The following is a 20,559-nucleotide window of genomic DNA, read 5'->3' on the forward strand; positions in this document are numbered from 1 at the left end:
TTCTCCTAATATGGCTTGAAATTATGCTGTATTTTTAGCATATACATCGTAGAACTGCTTCTACAATGATGATTCTAACACTAGGTTTCTTATATCCTACACTTATGCAATTCATGTTCTAAACCTTTAAATAAAAGTTTATACTCTTCCCTAGTCCATTATTCTGGTTGTGTGAGGCCAATTGTTCCAATTCATTAAGATAATTTCAACCCTATTTCGATCAATTTATTAGCTTACCCTCCTAACCCTGGTCCACTGAAACTTCAACTTGGATATACCTTAATTATAAGAAACTTCATTGCACTGTGAAGTTTGTGAAACCTTGTTGTTTTTATCTCGTTTTATCATCAATGTCTCAGGGAAGTGCTCATTCTCTTTCTCACAGGAGCCCTGAAGCTCAGAGCAGCAAGGTGACTTACTAGCAAGCACAGAGGATACATGTCTTCAGAGTAGTGCCTTGTGCCTTTTTTCTTTAAAATATTACATATTTTTAAAATTATCTAATTTTTTAATTAAAAATTTTAAATGTATTTTTAATTTTACAGTAACATGCTAAATAACATTGCATAAAACCAAACACCATAGATTAAGTGAACATCCCCTTTGGCCCTTCTTCCTCTAACCCCATGTTCCTCTCCAGAGGCATTCACCCAATGTGGCTTGGAATGTATTCTTCAAGACTTTTCCCATGCACTTCTTTACTCCTAGAAATAGTTCATTTTGTGGGATATCATACTGTACTTGTTTTTCTGAAATTTGCCATTTCACTTCATAATATATTTTAGAGTCCTTCCATTTCAGCATTTACATATACTAGTCATTTTTTTATCTGATGCACAGTGTTCCATTGTAGGGATGTGTATTACTTATTTAACTTTCCTCTTGTTGATAGACATTAAACTTGCCTTTCCGTTTTGCTATTAAAAAAATACTGTAACAAATACCTTGTACCTGATTCTTTGGATACACTTGTGGGAATTTCTCTAGGCTATGTACCTGGAAATGGAATTGAAAAGGTATATGCTTTTCAAATGTTGATAACAAATGCGAAAATTGTCCTGCAAAAAGGCCTTCCAATGTATCTTCCTGCCAATGTGCACAAGGGGAGCATTCTCCCACACTTTCAGTAACATTGATTAGTACAAATTCCTTTAATTTTTACTAACCTGAATTGCTCCAATTCCTAATGCAGCTGAGGAGCTATTTCCTTTTCTATGAATTTCTCATTCTTTTCACAATATTCTCTTTACTCTGTTTTATAGTGTCTTCATATGCACCTTCCCAAAAAAGTGTTGAATAGGAAAAGAACATGTACAGAGCTACACATTACAGCCTTAGAGGCCTTCCTCTATGATGGACATGGATCAATGAACAGACATTTGAATGCAATTGTCTGGTCAGCAGTGGATCCCTCTAACCAGTGTACAAACTGGGCAACATCCCTCCATCTTGTTCAAACGAATTATTATGAGCATCTTTGCAAAATATCGTGCTGAAAAAAGATTAATTATGCCTGGTATTCTTACATTCTATCTATCTTTTAGCTCTATCGGAAAATAACATGAAGTAAATTCAGTGTCTTAACGCTTAGTTCACAAACGTTTATGTAATATGCATTCTAGAATACTGCAGAAAGTAATGCTAAGCTCACTCTATAGATTCCATAATCCATTTTTTCTCCTTTTAGAAAATCTGTATTTTTGCCTGGCTTAGATTTCTGGCACCTGTCCTATTTTCTATTTCCCTGAGACCTGCAAAGCCTGCATACCAGTTCTCTCTGACTCTCTCCTCATTGAGATTGGGCTTCAATTTATTCACTGTGATATCTATTATACCCTTCTCAGTTTGAAGATCATGTTCCTTATTGGAGAAGAAAGAAGCAATTGAGTAGCTTTGCCTTTTCTCCGTTATTGTTTAACAGAATCTTCTCTAAGCAGTCAGCTTATCTGTTCCTTCATCTTGCTTCAAACTGTGTGTGTGTTTTTAAAGCCCTTTCTGTGGTCCTTACCATTTAGCACTCCTCACCTCATTCTGGATTTTTGCCTTCTGTCACTTTCTTACAATGTTTTTATAACTTTTTTATTCATCTTGGTTTGTGACCTTTCATCTTTTGTATGTGTCACTTCAAAACACAGACTCATTGGAGAATTCCATGTTGGATCAAATTGGCTTCTGCAGGTAATTAGTATAGTACAAAGTTTAATTTTTCTCAGTTTCACAATTAAGAAAAACCAACGTCCTTTTTACTGCCTCTGGCCTTGGGGTTATATTTATATTTCCATGAACTTGTTGAAGTTTGTTTTCCTAAAGCCTCAATTACATGTCTATTATGATGAAAGGTTCTTTTTTTTTTTTTCTATTACAGATTCTAGAATGACATGATTCCTTTCTTTCTTCTTCAGGAAGGCAAGGACTGCATTTTATTTCAAGTTTGTTAAAAGATTTCTTTTATATAAACATCACCAACAAATCCTTCCTTGCTGGTCAGATTGAGTCTAGCATAGCAGTTCTCTTCATTCCTTCTTGTACTTTTTTAAAGATGAAATTATTAGGAAGGCAAGTCAAGGATGTATTAAATTCTAAGATTGTTGTAGAGATTTTGAACAGCCATCCAAGTAGTTGAAGTAAATAACAATATTACTTCCTGCCTCTGTGACATTTTTATCATTTGATTTAGGGAAGCAGCCTCCTGTTGAGCCTGGCATTCTTAGCATGTTCCCACAAATGACAGTACTCTATCACTCTCATTTAATCCTCTCCATATGCTGTATACTGTACTTGTGGATTCCATACATTTGCAGTTTTGACACTATATATATATGGTGGTACTATATATCCATTTTTATCAGATATGTTTACATTGAAAAACATACCATTTCATTGCTTAAACCAGTTTCATTTCCGCAAGTCTCAGTAAGATCTATGAAATTATACTTATCTGTGAGGTGGATGCTATGATGTGCCACCCATTCCCCTTCAGGAATAAAGGAATTATTACTCAAGCTACTGGGAATGACACTGAAGCTGGTCTTCACCTGTTAGTCTCTTCGGGGACTGTCTCAGCTAGGGAGAGCTGCCTCATCTCCCAAGGCCATGCCCCTTCCAGGGTGGCCTGCATCCAATGACTGACTGATGTGGGGATAAAGGCCAGGCCTTCTTGCCTCAGTTCAGGATAGCTCTGAGGGTCATCCTCAACAAGGTTGGCTGAGACATTCCATTGAGATGGCACAGAAACTCCACTTCTCCCTCTGATCAGTTCTGCTTCTTTCCTTCCCGTTCACAGGTATTCATCCCAAGAGCACTCCCTAATAAACTTCCTGCAAGCTAATCTCTGTCTCAGTGCTTGTTTCCTGAGAAATCCAACCTGGGACAATTTGCTTATCTTAAACTCTCAGTTATATTGTATTACCTTATACATTGAAACATGAATAATTGAGCCTTAAATATTATTCCCAGTCTGGTTCTCTGTTATTTTCTTAGAATTACTGGGCTTCTCTTTCTTCCACTGTGAATCTTTTTTCTATGTCATTCATAATAACTTCCATTCATGTGATTTAGAAGTTTCTTCTGAGCCTTTTTCTCCCTTCCCTTCAAACTTCATGTGGAGCCCTTTGGCTAGTAAGCTTTGTCCCTAAAACATTTTTTTTTTTAATCTTCCTAACCTGCGTCCCTTGCTTTGCCGGGAATCTGTCATTTTGGTATTATAAATCAGAGTTGAGAAGAAAAATATTGACACCATCTTCTGAGATACCTATTCACTTCCAGTAATCTTCTTAATCCTCCAAAGGCACAACTTCCAAGTGGAAGAGCTAAGATAGTGCTGGTACATTCAGTCCTCTGCCTGTAACCCTCCCCATCCAGCAGCTCAGTGTCCACTGTCTGAGGGTTCATTGCTGAGGATTCAGTGTGAGATACTGCCTCTCACGAGAGGGCCCAGGGGGCTCTGTCCTCGGAGGTGTTCTTGGGGGCCAATGAGCCCAGTGTGTCAGTTTGGGTCCTCCAGGAAGCATAATGGGACAGAGTCGAGAGTTCAAGAGTCAAGATAAAGGGGGTGGAAGCAGGCTAGGGCAGGGAAAGGTTTCAGACTGGGAGGTAGGTCTGACACCTGTGAAAGGAGAGAAGGGAAGAAGCATAACTGGGCAGGGAAAGCTGCAGCTATGCTGCAGACCTAACCACCTTGTTTACATACAACAAATATATGGTAGCAATTCAGGCAAAAAGAGGCACAGCACCCGTACTCCAAGTCCTACAACGTCTGCCTCAGAAAGTATGCTTTCTTGGTCTTAAATCCTTCCTCATAAATAAAGAATTTTATTATTAGTAGTGGCTAACATGTAAGTACTGGTTACTATCCACGGACTATTCTGCATATCTTATACATGAACTCATTTGCTAATTACAATAAAAAACTCTGAGGTAGGTACTATTGTTTCATCCATTTTGCAGATAGTAAAACTGAGGGAAAGAGAAGTGCAACGACTTTTCCAAGGTCATATAACCAACAAAAGGTGAAGCCAGGCTGTAGATGTAGGCATCCTGGTCCAAGCCCACCTAGGAACCCCTAGACTACACTGCCCAGTGAAAGATTATCAAGCCTCCCTATGGTGCCTCAAGAAGACTTAAAGGAAGAGTCAAGAATAGGTGGTTACTTGATAAAATTTAAGACCAAGAAGTGTCCTGTGCCGGGTGGTGGGCTCTCCTATTTGCTTCTCCCAATGGGAACCAATATTGCCATATGCTGGACCTTTTCACAAGGGCTGCTGATTCTGGGGCTTCTGAGAAGGCTCTTTTAAGACTGAAGGTTGGTTTTCCTCTAAATTGTTACTTTCCCCTCCCCCTTTCTAAGCAGCTTTGGCCTATAAGCAAAGCAATTAATACCTGGAAAGGAGTTCACTTCCCCAGTGGCATTCTACAATAATGTATTTCTTCCCACCTGTTTGCCAGGACTATTCAGTGAGTCTCTCGGTCTAGGGACCTGTGAGAAGCCTCTTAAATTCACTTTGGTTTTTGTAAATTGTTATTTCCTACCCTTAGGAAATAAGCAAAGCAGTGAATGCTTAGTAATAAATTAACATGGAAAGTACACTAATTCATTTTAGAAAGATTTTTCTACTGGAAGGTTTTTTCAGTTAACCTTCCATCTCCCATTACCCAGAAAATTAAATTAACAAGAATGTCCAATTCCCTGAGCAAGTTGGTCTATTCGTATTTCAACGTACAACAAAGGTAATATTTATGGTCGTTAATCTAATTTTTCTCTAGAGAATCTATTCATTTGATTAATGCTTCTCCTTGCAACTCTCTCACTTACCTTGTGAATCCCTCCAATCCAGTTTTTCCTTGTCTGAGAATGGTGTAAGAATTCTGCCCCGAGTATAAGAAAATGTTCATGGAAGTGGTCCATGGAATACCTACCACAGAGGAGCTACTCACAGGATAAGGAAATCCACATCATTTTTCTCATCATCTAAAGCAGGGTAGTTAGACATCTGTGAGGTTCTGGTTTGTGTTCCAGCACTGGCTGGACAATACTGACTGGCCACAATATTGTATAACATATAGTAACAGCTGTTAGGTTTAACTGTGAACCCAATGCCGTGTCCTTTCACCAAGTTTGTGGATGTAATATTTATAAGATTCCTCAAAGCTTGTGGAGCATTTCCTAGGTTCCAGGGAAGCTAGGACATAATCATAGTCCATGACCACCTACATTAGCTCATCTTAGGGACAGTGTTCAAAAAGGCAGAACTACTGAATGAGAATATTCAGAGTTGGGCCCAGGCATGTGCGTTTTATAATTATTAAGCACACTGGAGTTTGAGAACCGTAGGCTAGCCACTGTAAATGGTATAAGTTAAGAATCAACTGAGGGTGGAATTTTTTGCAGATATTCACAACCTGATTCTAAAATTTATATGGAAAGGCAAAGAAATTAAAATAGTAAAAATGTCACCAGCAAAGCCTGTTAACAATTCCTGGGAAATAAAAATAAAATCTGGGTAATAAAATAAAGTCTAACCTTTTCCTTTTCCTTTGTGGTTAGTCTAGTTTCACTTGCTCAGAGGGTGCTGCGTGCTGAGGCCTCGCACCTGGCACTCCAGACCAGAGTTTCTAGTGCGAAATGGTTGCGCCAACACCTCAGTTGGGGGTGTGCGTGTGCAAAGATGCTGAACCCGCACTGCAATCTGGAGCATGGGCACCTCAGCTGTGCCTGGACCCTCGAGAACTCCACCCCTATCCCTGCTGCTGAGATCCCTATAAAGCAGCCCCTCCCACGGCCTTTCAGGGAGAGCAAGTGCTCTAGAGCATAAGCTTGTTACCTCTCCATTCTCTGATGAAAGAATAAAGCTTCCCTTTGCTTCTGGCCCGAACTCAGTCTCCTTCTATTGGCTCAAATGACACCATCCAGGAGGACCCTTGTTGGGATCCAACTCAAAAGGATCGGGAACAAATTTTGACACCACAGGTGGGATGGACTGTGGCCTTTTTGCCTGCACCTATCCACTAGGCTCCAGGCTTACCCTGGCTCCAGCGGGAGGATGGTGAAGGCTTTGGGAGGTTCGCAAAGGTGAGACTGGGAAGAGGCCCAGGTAGTAAGGACCGCCTGACAAAACGGAATGAGCTGTTCGGGGAAAGCCATGAGGGATGCCTGAGTGAGAAAGGGTCCCAGTGTAGGTGTGCGACTGGTGACTTGACCAATTCCAGCACTAGTTTCTCTGAAATGGGCTGGGGAGCCTGGGCTGGGGAGCCCTGTGAGCCACTCATAAGACCAGGAACTCCTTTATCGGGAAGCCCTGTGAGCTGCTGACAAGAACAGGAAACACCCACCACCTGACCTCTGCCCTCTTCTGCCTATGAGGCGAACCTTGGGCGATTCTTTATTGACCAAGGTTCCAGGGGCTTCCCTCCCCAGTGATCCGGTGAGTACCCTATGGGAACCCCTCATGTCTTTAGCTCTCACCTGATGAGAAGTCAGAAAACTTTTTGGCCAAAAGGAGGAAAGAGAAGACCGCTGCCTCAGATAGCTGTGCCACTCCCTAACGGACCAGGTGGGTCAGGAACTAATGTGGCTAAGCTGCTCTGGCCCAGAGGTGGTCCTGTCTAACTTCCTCTGGGATGTTCTGACTGAGGGGGGGACTAACTATCTCAAGCACAGGCCGTTACAAATTCAAGGGGGACCCCCAGTTATATCGAGGCCATGCCATTTGGACATCTCGTATTTTGGTCTTTTGAGGAATCCATTAACAGTTTGGTGCTGGTTCCAAATTTCCTGAACTGGAAATCTTATTCGGGTCAAATCACGTGCCAAATGTGTGCCAATAAATCACTCCAACCGCCCCCTCAGTAGTGGGAGACAAATCCAAAACAGAGCATCTAAGGTACGGGGAACCAAACGTCCACTATACCGAAGGACCGCCTGTTAGGGTGCATCCTGCAGGAACATTCGGTCTTCTATGTAATACAGCCCGGCCCCAATGCCAGCTGGGAGACGGGGAAAGTTGGCCCATCAACAGGTCACCAACTAGTGTGACCTACCTAGGCTTCATTCTCACAGAAGGTCAGAGAAGCCTACCCCAGGAAAGAAAATAAGCCATTTCCAGTTCTGCCTCTCCTAAAACTAGAAGACAGCTTAGAGGTTTCCTGGGGATGGTCAGTTTTTGCCCTATCTGGACCCCTAACTATGGTCTAATGGCTAGGCCTCTATATGAAATGTTCAAAGGAAAAGATGATGATCCTTTTGAATGTAATTCAGAGTGCCAAGGGGCCTTTCAAGAATTAAAAAAGCCATTATTTCAGGCCTCTGCCCTGGTCCTCCCAGATTTAGCTAAACCCTTTGACCTTTTCATTCCCGAGAGAAGAGGAATCACCCTTGGGATATTAGCTCAAAAACTGGGACCCCTTACTGGGGTGGTTGCTTATTTCTCTAAACAATTGGATCAGATTGCTAAGGGATGGCCTCCTTGCCTCTGGGCAGTAGCAGCTACTACCACCCTGCTAAAGGAGGCTGAAAGTTAACGTTTGTCGGCCAATCATTATATGGACTCCACACCAGGTTCACACTTTAGTAACTTCTAAGGGAACAGAACGGTTATTCCCCAGAAGGTCGATTCAAGTCCAGGCTATGCTTTTAGACAACCCACTTGTTACCACGAAAACCTGACACATGCTAAATCCTGCCACCTGCTACCCTGGAGGGTGACTATATAGAAAGGGGGCCCCTGGAGCATGACTGTGTAGAAACCATACACATTATCTATTCCAGTTGCCCTGACCTAGGAAGTGATCCTTTCCCAAATGTCGAAGAGGAATGGTTCACAGAGCAGTTTTATGGGGGAGGGTAAAAGGCTAGCAGGATACGCATTAACCTCCCAGACCAAAGTCATAGAGGCACTACCCCCAGGGACTTCAGCCCAAAAGGCTGAGCTGACAGCCCTCACTTGAGCCTTGGAGCTCAGGTCAGGGAAGATCTTAAATGTTTACACAGATTCTCAGTATGCATAGGCCATCCTACAAACAAACACACACACACACACGGGGCTATTTGGAAGGAAAGAGGTATGCTTACTGTGGAGAATAAACAGGTGAAACATGGCATAAGCATACTGACACTCTTAGAAGCAGTACAGCTTCCAAAAAGTGGCAGTGATTCATTGCAGGGGGTCACCAAAAGGGGGATGCAGAGGTTATAAAGGGAAACAAGGAAGACGCAACTGCCAAAAGGGTGGCCCTAGAAACAGTAACTTGGCAACGACCCCTCATACCTTGAAGGCCAGATCCATCCAATTATTCCCCAATCTACACAAAGGAAGAATTAGAGCCTGAAAATGGAGCTTCAGTAGAGATCCAGGAGGCCATGTGTGCCTACCTGATGAACATGGGCAATACTTCTTTCCCTAAACTGCAGCTTGTCAAGCCGTCAGGGAGGCTCATCAAGGAACTCACTATGGGAGAGAAGCCCTATATAATTGGTCATTTGAGGTCATGGTAACTCCTGGCGTAAAAAGTATAATCAGTCGGATAGTTGAGACCTGCCCCATCTGCACAGTGAACAACCCCAGCACCAGACCCCCCAGAGGTCCCCACATAAGGTCCATCAGACCAGAGAAACATATCCTGGAGAAAATGCAGGTTGATTTCACTGTCATGCTGAGAGCATCAGGCAACTTCAGGTATCTCTTGGTGCTAGCGCATAGTTTTCAGGGTGGGTAGAAGTGTTCTCTGCTGGCAGCCAAAGTGGCTAAATTATTACTAAAAGAGATAATCCCCAGGTTTGGGCTCCCAGGATCCCTACAAAGTGATAATGGTCCAGCATTTGTCTCTCAAGTGACAAAGGGGATAACGAGTGCCCTGGGCATAAAATGGACCTTGCACTCAGCCTGGAGACCCCAATCACCAGGGATAGTAGAGAGATCCAATCAGACCTTGAAACAGGCCTTAGCCAAGCTATGTCAGGAAACTCAAGAAAATTGGATTAAGTTGCTTCTAATTGCCCTGCTCAGTATTCGGTTAACTCCAAGAGACAGGTTAAAGTTTAGTGTATTTGAACTCATGTATGGTAGACCCATTCCCAAGCCTGAGACAAGGGACACTTTAACCCCTTGAAATGGGACAACTCAAGTATACCCTCCAGATAGGAGAAACCATGAAACCCTCATGAAATATGGTAAAACCAGGTGCTGCCTGCACCCACTGACCTTGCCCTGCACCCCTTCCGGCCAGGAGCCTGGGTGAACCTAAAAACCTAGAAAGCTGGCAGTCTGCAAGACCAACTCACTCCTAAGGAGAACAGACTCCACTTGGTAATCTTAACCACCCTTTCCAACCTGAAGTTGCAGGGATCACTCCATGGGTACATCACACTCTAGCAAAGAGGCCCCTGAGCCCCAACCTCTGGAGAAACAACCTGGGGCAATGAATCCCCTTGACTACTCATGTGAACCTCTCTCTGACCCGAAGCTTCTCTTCCAAAAAACAACAGAAGTGTGACCAGGGATATTCAGGCCATGGCAGTGACCCTCAACATCAGGGCACACTTTTGCCTACAGGCAAAAGACCTAGATACCTGCATTTTTAGGAAAGAAAATTGACATGTGACCATTATTCTCTTGCTAGTATTTGGGCCATGTATTATTTATTTATTTATTTTTATTGAAGTATAGTTGATATCCAGTATTATATGTCACAGGTGTACAATATAGTGATTCACAATTTTTAAAGATTATACTCCATTTACAGTGATTATAAAATATTGGCTATATTCCCCGTATTGTACAATATATCCTTGCACCTTATTTTATACCTAATAGTTCGTACCTCTTACTCCTGTACCCCTATATTGCCCCTCCCCCTTCCCTCTCCCCACTGGTAACCACTACTTTTTCAAACTGTCTGGTGCCCTTTGTCTCCAAAAGGTTAGACAAAAGATGGTCACTCAGGGATACCAACAGTCAGGGCTGACGTCTGGTGACCATCAAATGTATCTAAAAGCAGCTGAGGAGAAGTTCCGCTCCTTGCCCTCAGCAGAAAGCAGTTACAGAAGATGGACCTGCACCCCTCAGTACCCTCAAGAATGAGAAGCAGGACAAAAGACAGAGGAGACAAACTGGCAAAGCCCATTAACAATTCCCAGGCAATAAAAATAGAAGCTGGGTAGTAAGATAAAGTCTTACCTTTTTCTTTTCCTTTGTGCTTTGTCTAGTTTCACTTGCTCATGGGGGGCGGGGGGAGCAGCGTGCAGAGGCTTTGCACCCAGCACTTCAGACCAGAGTTCCTAGTGTGAAATGGCTGCGCCAATACCTCAGCTCAGCAGGCCGAGTGCAGGGACGCTGCACCTGACTCAATTCAAGATGGCGGCGGCGGCGGCAGCGGCAGCGCCAGCGCCAGCGCCGCCGCCAGAGCCGGTGGACCTTGTGCAGAGACGCTGGGCCCGCACTGTGGTCTGGGGTGATCTGGAGCGTGAGCACCACAGCTGCATCTGCCAAGCAAGAGCTCCGCCCCCTTCCCCCACGGAGGCGATCCATATAAAGCAGCCCCGCCCACTGCTGGCCTTTTTTGGGGAGAGCATGTGCTCTAGAGCGTGAGCTCACATCTCCAATCTTTGATCGAAGAATAAAGATTTCCTTTGCTTCTGAACCGAACTGGGTCTCATTCTATTGGCATGAGTGACACCAGGCAGAAAGACCCTTGTTGGGGACCGACTAGGGAGGGTTGGTAATAAAAACAATTTTGGAAAAAATCAAGGTTGAAGGATTCTTAGTACCTGGTTACAAGACTTCCTAAAAAGTCTTTTTATGGTTTTTTTTTTCTTTTTTTTTTTTTTTTTGCGGTACACGGGCCTCTCACTGTTGTGGCCTCTCCCGTTGCGGAGCACAGGCTCCGGACGCGCAGGCTCAGCGGCCATGGCTCACGGGCCCAGCCGATCTGCGGCATGTGGGATCTTCCCCGACCGGGGCATGAACCCGTGTCCCCTAAATCGGCAGGGAGACTCTCAACCACTGCGCCACCAGGGAAGCCCTAAAAAGTCTTTTAAAATAAAAACTGTGTGGTATTGGTAAAAAGATACGTATACAGATCAGTAACACAGAATAGAGAATCCAGAAATAGACCCACACAAATATGGTCTATTGGGTTTTGACAAAAGGGCAAATGCAATTCAATGGAAGGACAGTTGTTTCAACAAAAGGTGCAGGAACAATTGGATGCCCAAATGCATAAAGGTGAACCTTAAACCATGCTCCAAACTTATACAAAAATTAACTCAAAATGGATCATGGGCCTAAATAAGAAGGTACAACTATAAAACTTTGAGAAGAAAACATAGGAGAAAATCTTTGTGAGTTTAAGTTAGCCACAGAGTTCTTAGAGTAGCAAAAGCATGATTCCCAAAAGAAAAAAATTAATAAATGGAACTTGATCAAAATTTAAAGCTTTGTAAAGTTAAGTTATAGACTGGGGGAAATATTTCCATATCACATATCTGACAAAGGATTTTTATCCAAAATATATAAGGAACTCTCAAAACTCAACAGTAAGAAAGCAAACAACTCAATTAAAAAATAGGCAGAAGATTTGAACAGATATTTCATTAAAGAAGATAATTCATGGATGGCAAATAAGCACATGAAAAGGTGCTCAGTATCATTACTTGTTAGGGAAATGCAGATTAGTACCACAATGACAAAATACCATACATCTATTAGAATGTCTAAAGCAAAACAAACTGACAAAGTTACAGGAACTCATATATTGCTGATAAGTGGTACAGCTACCTTATAAGAAACTCCGGCAGTTTCTTAAAAAGTTAAACATAGATTTATCATATTACCCCACAATCCCACTCTTAGTTATTTATCCAAGAGAAATGAAAACTTATGTTCACCCAAAACCTGTATGCAAATATTTACAACTGGAAACAACCCAAAGGTCCTTCAGCTAGTGAATGGATGAACAAACTGTGGAACATCCATACAGTGGAACACTACTCAGCAACAAAGAATTAACTACTGATACAGTCACTGAAATGGATGACTCTCAAAAGCACTTTTCTAAGTGAACTAAGCCATATCCAAAGGCTACACACTGCACCATTCCCTTTATATAACAATCAGGAAGGGCAAAACTACAGGGACAAAGAATGGACCAGTGGTCTCCAGGGACTAAGGGAAAGGGGAGTTTTTGACTACAAAGAGGCAGCATGTATGATGGAGTCTTTTAGGGTTATGGAACTGTTCTGTATTTTAATTGTGGTGGTGGTTACAGGGCTTTTTATGTTTGTCATGATGCAGAACTGTATGCCAAAAAGTGTGAATTTTACTTATATGAATTAAAAAAGAAGAATCAGCTAAGGCATATCTCATTAAGACCTGCCAACAAATTGAAACCAGTATTTATTAAGCACCTATTATGAGTAGGGCCTGGACTAGTGGTATGAGGAAAACAAAGCCTTCTAATAAGCTCCTTCTCTCTGTAGACACCAGTCCACTGGAAGACACAAACAGGTACACAAATAACTACTATTTACTTAGGATATGTGCCTAACAAAGGAACAGTGAAGGTGTAAATGGAGAACACTGGATTCTTACAAGGAGAATTGTAAGCTTGGAGAAGTGTAAGGTTGAATCACAGCAGAAATAAATCAGATTGTACACTCATCAAAAATCAGATGGGAAAAGGTTATGAGGATGGAAAAATGTGATTACTGGTCAGGGAGGGTAAGGTAATAAAAGCAAACTAAATGTAATGAGATTGAATCAATGCATGTAATGCTATTTTTTAAAAAGGCAAGTCAAATAATTCACTACTGATTCCCCACCAGGAAGGGAAATAAATAGATAAAGTTTGTGGTATGAAGGTGTGTTGACTTTAGATTTTATGAGCAATTTCTTTATCCCCTCCTCCCCCATAAAAATAGTTCCTCTGAAAACTATTGATGGAAGAAAGGCAGGTCTTCTGTAAGTTGAACATGAAGGTTATTATCAGAAGAGACCTCCGTCCCTCCTGGGCGCAAAGGAGTCATCTGGTAGTTAGATCCCAAAGAGGACGTTGATATCAAAGAGGTATAAAATGAAAACCCCTCCTTTATAGCATCATGTGTCTGGGATAGTAGTTCTCAAATCATGGACCCTGGACAGCCACAAAACTTTCTTTGGGAACCTGTTAGAAATACAGGCTTTATGCCAAACCTACTGAATCAGAAACTCTGGGGTTAGGGCCAGCAATCTGTTTCAGCAAGCCCTCTGAGTAATTCCGATAAATATTTGAGAATTTTGAGAGTTTGAGAAGATGTCAAAACTGAATGCCGTCTTTAACTATTGTAACCAGCTGAAGCTGAAAAAGGAACATCAACTTCTAGTGAGCCCGCAACCAGACCCTCACTGGGCCTAACTAAAGACTCTCCATATCAATGGACAGTGGGGCTGGTTTTAATGGATCATGTTAAGACCTAGGGTCTGGCTCCATTCTATCCAAAGAATTAGTTTTCAACGCTTACTTAGCATAACCACCTTGAATCCCCTCTACCTTTCTAAAGCACTTACAAATTCTGACTTTTTCCCCTCAGCAAACTAGTCGCTGGATTTTTTTTTTTTTTTAACTGATGAGTGTTTTCTTGTCAGGCAAAGAAATAAACTTTACTCTGCTTTCTTTTTTTACTGTTAAAGCTCTGGTGGTCTTTGTTTCATTCTTTTACAGGGACCAGGCAGTTAGCAAGTGACTCTGGCATGTAAGTTTGCTTTTTCATCCTTAGACAAGTTCTTTAGACCTATATTCTAATCCTTGTGTCAACCCAAATTGTTGGAAGGCCTTGGGCAAGCTACTTAACATCCCTGAAAGTCAGTTTTCTCATCTGAAAAGAGCAAGCAGGTAATTATCCTACCCACCTCAACTGGCATAATGGCTGTGAAATTGCTAAGTGGGAAGTGGATACACATGTAAGCATTATTATCATTTTGTGGGTCTTTCTCAACACTGCACTGAGTACACTCAGTACGCCCCCCCCCCACCCGCCGCACCTCATCAGAGCACCCCACAGGGAAAGCCTGTAGTCTGGGCATGCTCCAGACTCCTCTGGAGGCCCAGTCAGCAGGGCAACCATCATTGTTTTAGAATTACTCTGGGTGAATGGAATAGCAGAAAACATTCCAGCCTGAGGGATCATGGATAAAGACATTAGATGACTATAAGAATACATTATAGACTTTCCATCAGAACTTGGAAATGACCTGGCAAATCTGTGTGTAGTTTACAATAAGAAATGTTCTTCTAATCCTTGGAATGAGCAATTGGCTTATAGAAAATCTTCTGAGCTTCCCCCAAAGGCTATCCAATGAAGTGTTCTGCATGCAGAGTATCGCATTACCTGACACAAACAAATAGGGTACAGCTGATGTCAGTGTCTAGTGGTCCTAGGAAATAAACTGCTGCTTCTGGTAAATAGGTGGTAATTTATGTTGAATTATTTGCTAAGGGCCAAATTAGTCCCTTGTAGTGTGCACAGCATTTCTGAAGAATTAAAAATAAATGTTTTTCTGCTTAAATAATACCATGATCCAAAGCAATTATAACTGTAATGTACCTGACATAGGAATGATCCTAACTCTTCCCCACGGCCTTTACGAATAAGAGGATCTTTCTAAAGCATGCTAATGTTAAAAAGAAAGTAGATCTCTAGGCTTGGCTTAAAAGAGGCAAGAAGAGTATAAGTTCAACGAAGAAGGGAAAGTAACTTATTTATCTAGCACTTACTGTGTGCCAGGCACTGCACTAAATGACACACGTTAACCTTATCCTCACAATAATCTGTGAGGTAAGGATATTCCTCTCATTTTAACAGAATAGGACACTGCGGCTCAGAGCAGTTAAGCATCTTCCACAAAGTCAAACAGCACACAGTTTATGGCAGAGCTGAGATTCAAATTCAGTAAGTGGTCTCTTATCTAGACAGTTGTGACAGCCCCCGTGCCAGATAGTTTCCCTGTGCTCCTCCAGATCCCCTCTATACACTTCTCCATCTTACTCTGTTCCCACAAAGGTTGCACCAACTTGCTTGCTGGTTTCCCATTGTGTTTGGCCAGTAGAGATTATTGGCAGGAGGTGTGAAAAAGGAAGGAGAGTAAGGCAAAGGTTTTTCTGCTCTCCTCCCCAGCTCTCTCCTGCTCCACCAACCAAAAGTCTTAGCTCCTCTCTGCACAGGATGCTTCCTCTGCGTTTTGATAACCACTCCCTCCTCTGAGGGCCCTACACCGTGGCCACACCTTCTCAGATCTCCCGGTTTCAGTGTGCCTACAGTTACAGTAAATTTTAGCTCCACCAGCTTATAAGACATCAAAGCTTGGAAATGACGGCCCCTCCATTTTGTTGTTATTTTGTTACTGGTTCTGATTCAAATGAAGTTGTTGAACGATGGACACATTCTGTGTGTCCTCCCCAGTGTTCTACCTGAACAGCTCCTGGTTCAATGTTTAGAGAGTGTCTCTTCCTCTGGCTACAGCTCCCCGAGAGAAACTAAATGGTTTTTATGAGCAAAAGCACCTCACTGAATCATATGTGGTTTCTGAATGATGGCGTTCTGAGTTTGGTGAAAAATAATCACAGAACCTGACATTTATACAAAGTTCTATAGCTTTACATTTATTACCTTCTGTTTAAGGGTATATTAGAAGCTAGATGCATATCCAGAAAAAAATAGCTGAACGCGAAGCTACAGTAGTTATTTTTTTAAAGACAGGTAATGTCCGAACTCTCATCAAGACACATAATAGCTGATGAGTGCTAACTCACTCCTGTTTTCTGAGTGAATTCATTACCCGTGACTTCAGAAGAATAAAGAGGAAAGGGAAGCAGACTATTAAACAGGACAGATGCAATAAGTAGTTTTGCACATTAATGCTATATAGGAACAAATAAAATCTTTGGTGATCAGCAAATGTAAGTCCTAACATTTTCAAAGGTGTCTCTCTTAAAAGTCTAATGGCATGCATAGATGGGCAATAATTTTTAAAAAAATTAGTTTCATCATATTTTTGTGCTTGAAATGACACAGCATTTTGGAGTCATCATCTTACCTGAATATAGTTATTCCATTATTAGAAAATTATAGCACTTAACAAAAGAAAGGAAGATAGAAATGGGTAATGTTTTAAAATATGTTTAATTATGAAATGTTCCCTTTGACCTCTAGCAATACTGCTTACCTCAACATCTACTTTGTCTGATATTAATTTCACAACATAAGATTTACTTTGATTAGTATTTGGGTAGGATATCTTTTCTCATCCTTTTATTTTTCAATCTTCCTCATCTTTCTCTCTAATGTGTGGCTCTGGTTAATAGCATTTAGCTGGTTTCTGTGTTTTTATTTGCTCTGACAAACTTTGTCTTTTAATTGGATCATAGACCATTGACATTTAAAATAATTAATACTTAATGATACAGTTTAAGTCTAACACTTGCTATTTCTCTCCTATCTGTCCTCTTGTGCTTTGTTCTTTTATTTCTCATTTCTTGCCTTTTTTTTTTAACATCTTTATTGGAGTATAATTGCTTTACAGTGTTGTGTTAGTTTCTGCTGTATAACAAAGTGAATCAGCTATATGCATATGTATACCCCATATCCCCTCCCTCTTGCATCTCCCTCCCACCCTCCTTATCCCACCCTTCTAGGTGGTTGCAAAGCACCGAGCTGATCTCCCTGTGCCATGCATCTGCTTCCCACTAGCTATCTATTTTACTTGGTAGTGTATATATGTCAGTGCTACTCTCTCACTTCGTCCCAGCTTACCCTTCTCCCTTCCCGTGTCCTCAAGCCTATTCTCTACATCTGTGTCTTTATTCCTGTCCTGCCCATAGGTTCTTCAGAACCAGTTTTTTTAGGTTCCATATATATGTATTAGCATATGGTATTTGTTTTTCTCTCTCTGACTTACTTCACTCTGTACGAGAGACTCAAGGTCCATCCACCTCACTGCAAATAATTCAATTTCATTTCCTTTTATGGCCGAGTAATATTCCATTGTATATATGTGCCACATCTTCTTTATCCATTCATCTGTTGATGGACACTTAGGTTGCTTCCATGTCTGGCTATTGTAAATAGTGCTGCAATGAATATTATGGTGCATGTCTTTTTTTTAAAGTAAATTTATTATTTATTTATTTAATTTATTTTTGGCTGCGTTGGGTCTTCATTGCTGCCCGTGGGCTTTCTCTAGTTGCTGCAAGCAGGGGTTACTCTTCATTGTGGATGGGTTTCTCATTGCGGTGGCTTCTCTTGTTGCGGAGCTCAGGCTCTAGGTGCGCGGGCTTCAGTAGTTGTGGCTCATGGGCTCAGTAGTTGTGGCTCATGGGCTCTAGAGTGCAGGCTCAGTAGTTGTGGCGCACGGGCTTAGTTGCTCCGCGGCATGTGGGATCTTCCCGGGCCAGGGCTGGAACCCGTGTCCCTTTGTATCTGTCTTTAAGGTGGAAGCCGATAGCACTCTGCGTAAACAGATGGGGCAAAGGTCGAGGGGACGCTGGTAAGCTTCTTCCAAGTGGTTGGAGCCTTGCGTCAGGCATGTGAGCCACTGGCAGTGCCGAAGTCCATAGATATGTCCAATCTCATGGGTTAAAGTCTTACAGGACCAAAGCAGCAAAACACTAGTCACTTCAGGAACGTAATAATTATCAAACACTGAGTAGTCACTTGAAGATTTCTTCTGCAGCTTCTTCAGTTTGCCTTTGTAGTGTCAGCTGTAAAAATCACTGCCGCACCTGGCAAAGCTGAATATCTCCACACCATCTGTCAAGGATGCCTGTCCAAAGACAAAATTCCAGGAGTCTCTTGGGTAAAGATCGATCATTGTTATTCCCACAACACAAAAAGCATCTTCAGGTTTCTTCTTTTTTAAGAACTTCAGGATCTGCCCTGCATGAATCCGTAGGTTCTGTGTGTTATCATTGATTCTAAAGGAACATCTCGTTGCAGAGACAGCAACTGGTTCTAGGAGTTTTACCGTCAAGCCATAGAAAAATGCTTCACGGTAGCCCTTGAGCCATTTCACATATTCTTCACTGATACTTCTGGTGTTTCCTAGCAATCCAATGCACTGTATATAAATACTATGCTTCTGTGGAGAGGGTGTCTTTCTGTAATGATCATTGAAAAACTCTTCAAAGTCTTGGGGAGCCTCAGGATGGGAGGTTATCCAGTCTGACTGCGAATGCAAAGTAATGGGTCCAAAGAATCACTGTTTGGCCGGAAGGCTTCGTCCATCAGATGCTTTTCCCCAGCATCTAACTTCTCATACTGTGACACAAGCGCTGGGTTCTTTGAGATGAGAGCTGTCTTTAGTCTGTGTTCAGAGTGCCGTACTGTTCGCATAGTGACAGGCCTCTTCCATTCACATCGCGTGCGTGTGAAGAGATTTCATCCTTCCCTTTGAACGGGTCAGACAGCTGTTCCACCACGAGGCTTCAGGGAGAGGACGGCTCCTCTCAAGTTTCTGCCTCACCAGAACCGGCATGTCTGGGTCCGGGCAGGAGCGCGTGGTGCAGGTGCCTTCACCCCCATCACCCTCACGTCATCACCGTCTTCCCGCCGGGCGTCGACGTCACCCGCCCTGCGCCTTGCCCTGCGCTGTGCCCTGTGCCCGACACCGTGCCCCGCCCCTTCGCGCTGCATGTCTCTTTTTGAATTATGGTTTTCTCAGGGTATATGCCCAGTAGTGGGATTGCTGGGTCGTATGGTAGTTCTATTTTTAGTTAAGGAACCTCCATACTGTTCTCCATAGTGGCTGTATCAATTTAATTTAAATTAAAATTTAAATTCCCACCAACAGTGCAGGAGGGTTCCCTTTTCACTAAACCCTCTCCAGCATTTAATGCCTGTAGATTTTTTGATGATGGTCTTTCTGACCGGTGTGCGGGTGATACCTCATTGTGGTTTTGATTTGCATTTCTCTAATGATTAATGATGTTGAGCATCCTTTCATGTGTTTGTTGGCAATCTGTATATCTTCCTTGGAGAAATGTCTGTTTAGGTCTTCCACCCATATTTAGATTGGATTGTTTGTTTTTTTGATATTGAGCTTCATGAGCTGCTTGTATATTTTGGAGATTAATCCTTTGTCAGTTGCTTCATTTGCAAATATTCTCTCCCATTCTGAAGGTTGTCTTTTCGTCTTGTTTATGGTTTCCTTTGCTGTGCAAAAGCTTTGAAGTTTCATTAGGTCCCATTTGTTTATTTTTGTTTTTATTTCCATTTCTCTAGGAGGTGGGTCAAAAAGGATCTTGCTGTGATTTATGTCATAGAGTGTTCTGCCTATGTTTTTCTCTAAGAGTTTTATAGTGTCTGGCCTTATATTTAGGTCTTTAATCCATTTTGAGTTTATTTTTGTGTATGGTGTTAGGAAGTGTTCTAATTTCATTCTTTTACATGTAGCTGTCCAGTTTTCCCAGCACCACTTATTGAAAAGGCTGTCTTCTCTCCACTGTATACTCTTGCCTCCCTTATCAAAGATAAGGTGACCATACGTGTGTGGGTTTATCGCTGGGCTTTCTATCCTGTTCCATTGATCTATCTTTCTGTTTTTGTGCCAGTACCATACTGTCTTGATTACTGTAGCTTTGTAGTATAGTCTGAAGTCCAGGAGTCTGATTCCTCCAGCTCCGTTTTTCTTTCTCAAGATTGTTTTGGCTATTTGGGGTCTTTTTTGTTTCCATACAAATTGTGAATTTTTTTGTTCTAGTTCTGTGGAAAATGCCATTGGTAGTTTGATAGGGATTGCGTTGAACCTGTAGATTGCTTAGGATAGTATAGTCACTTTCACAATGTTGATTCTTCCAATCCAAGAGCATAGTATATCTCTCCATCTGTTTGTGTCATCTTTAATTTCTTTCATCAGTGTCTTATAGTTTTCTGCATACAGGTCTTTTGTCTCCTTAGGTAGGTTTATTCCTAGGTATTTTATTCTTTTTGTTGCAACGGTAAATGGGAGTGTTTCCTTAATTTCTCTTTCAGATTTTTCATCATTAGTATATAGGAATGCCAGAGATTTCTGTGCATTAATTTTGTATCCTACAACT

The 20,559-nt window shown here is 42.0% G+C and overlaps 1 pseudogene; it reads right to left on the minus strand.

Annotated features, from left to right (window-relative positions):
- Positions 1-10,842: 10,842 nt before the first annotated feature.
- LOC132424399 (archaemetzincin-2 pseudogene) lies at positions 10,843-18,856 on the minus strand (annotated as a pseudogene).
- Between the last annotated feature and the right edge of the window lie 1,703 nt (positions 18,857-20,559).

This window comes from Delphinus delphis, chromosome 4 (genome assembly GCF_949987515.2).
Source record: "Delphinus delphis chromosome 4, mDelDel1.2, whole genome shotgun sequence".
Classification (NCBI taxonomy): domain Eukaryota; kingdom Metazoa; phylum Chordata; class Mammalia; order Artiodactyla; family Delphinidae; genus Delphinus; species Delphinus delphis.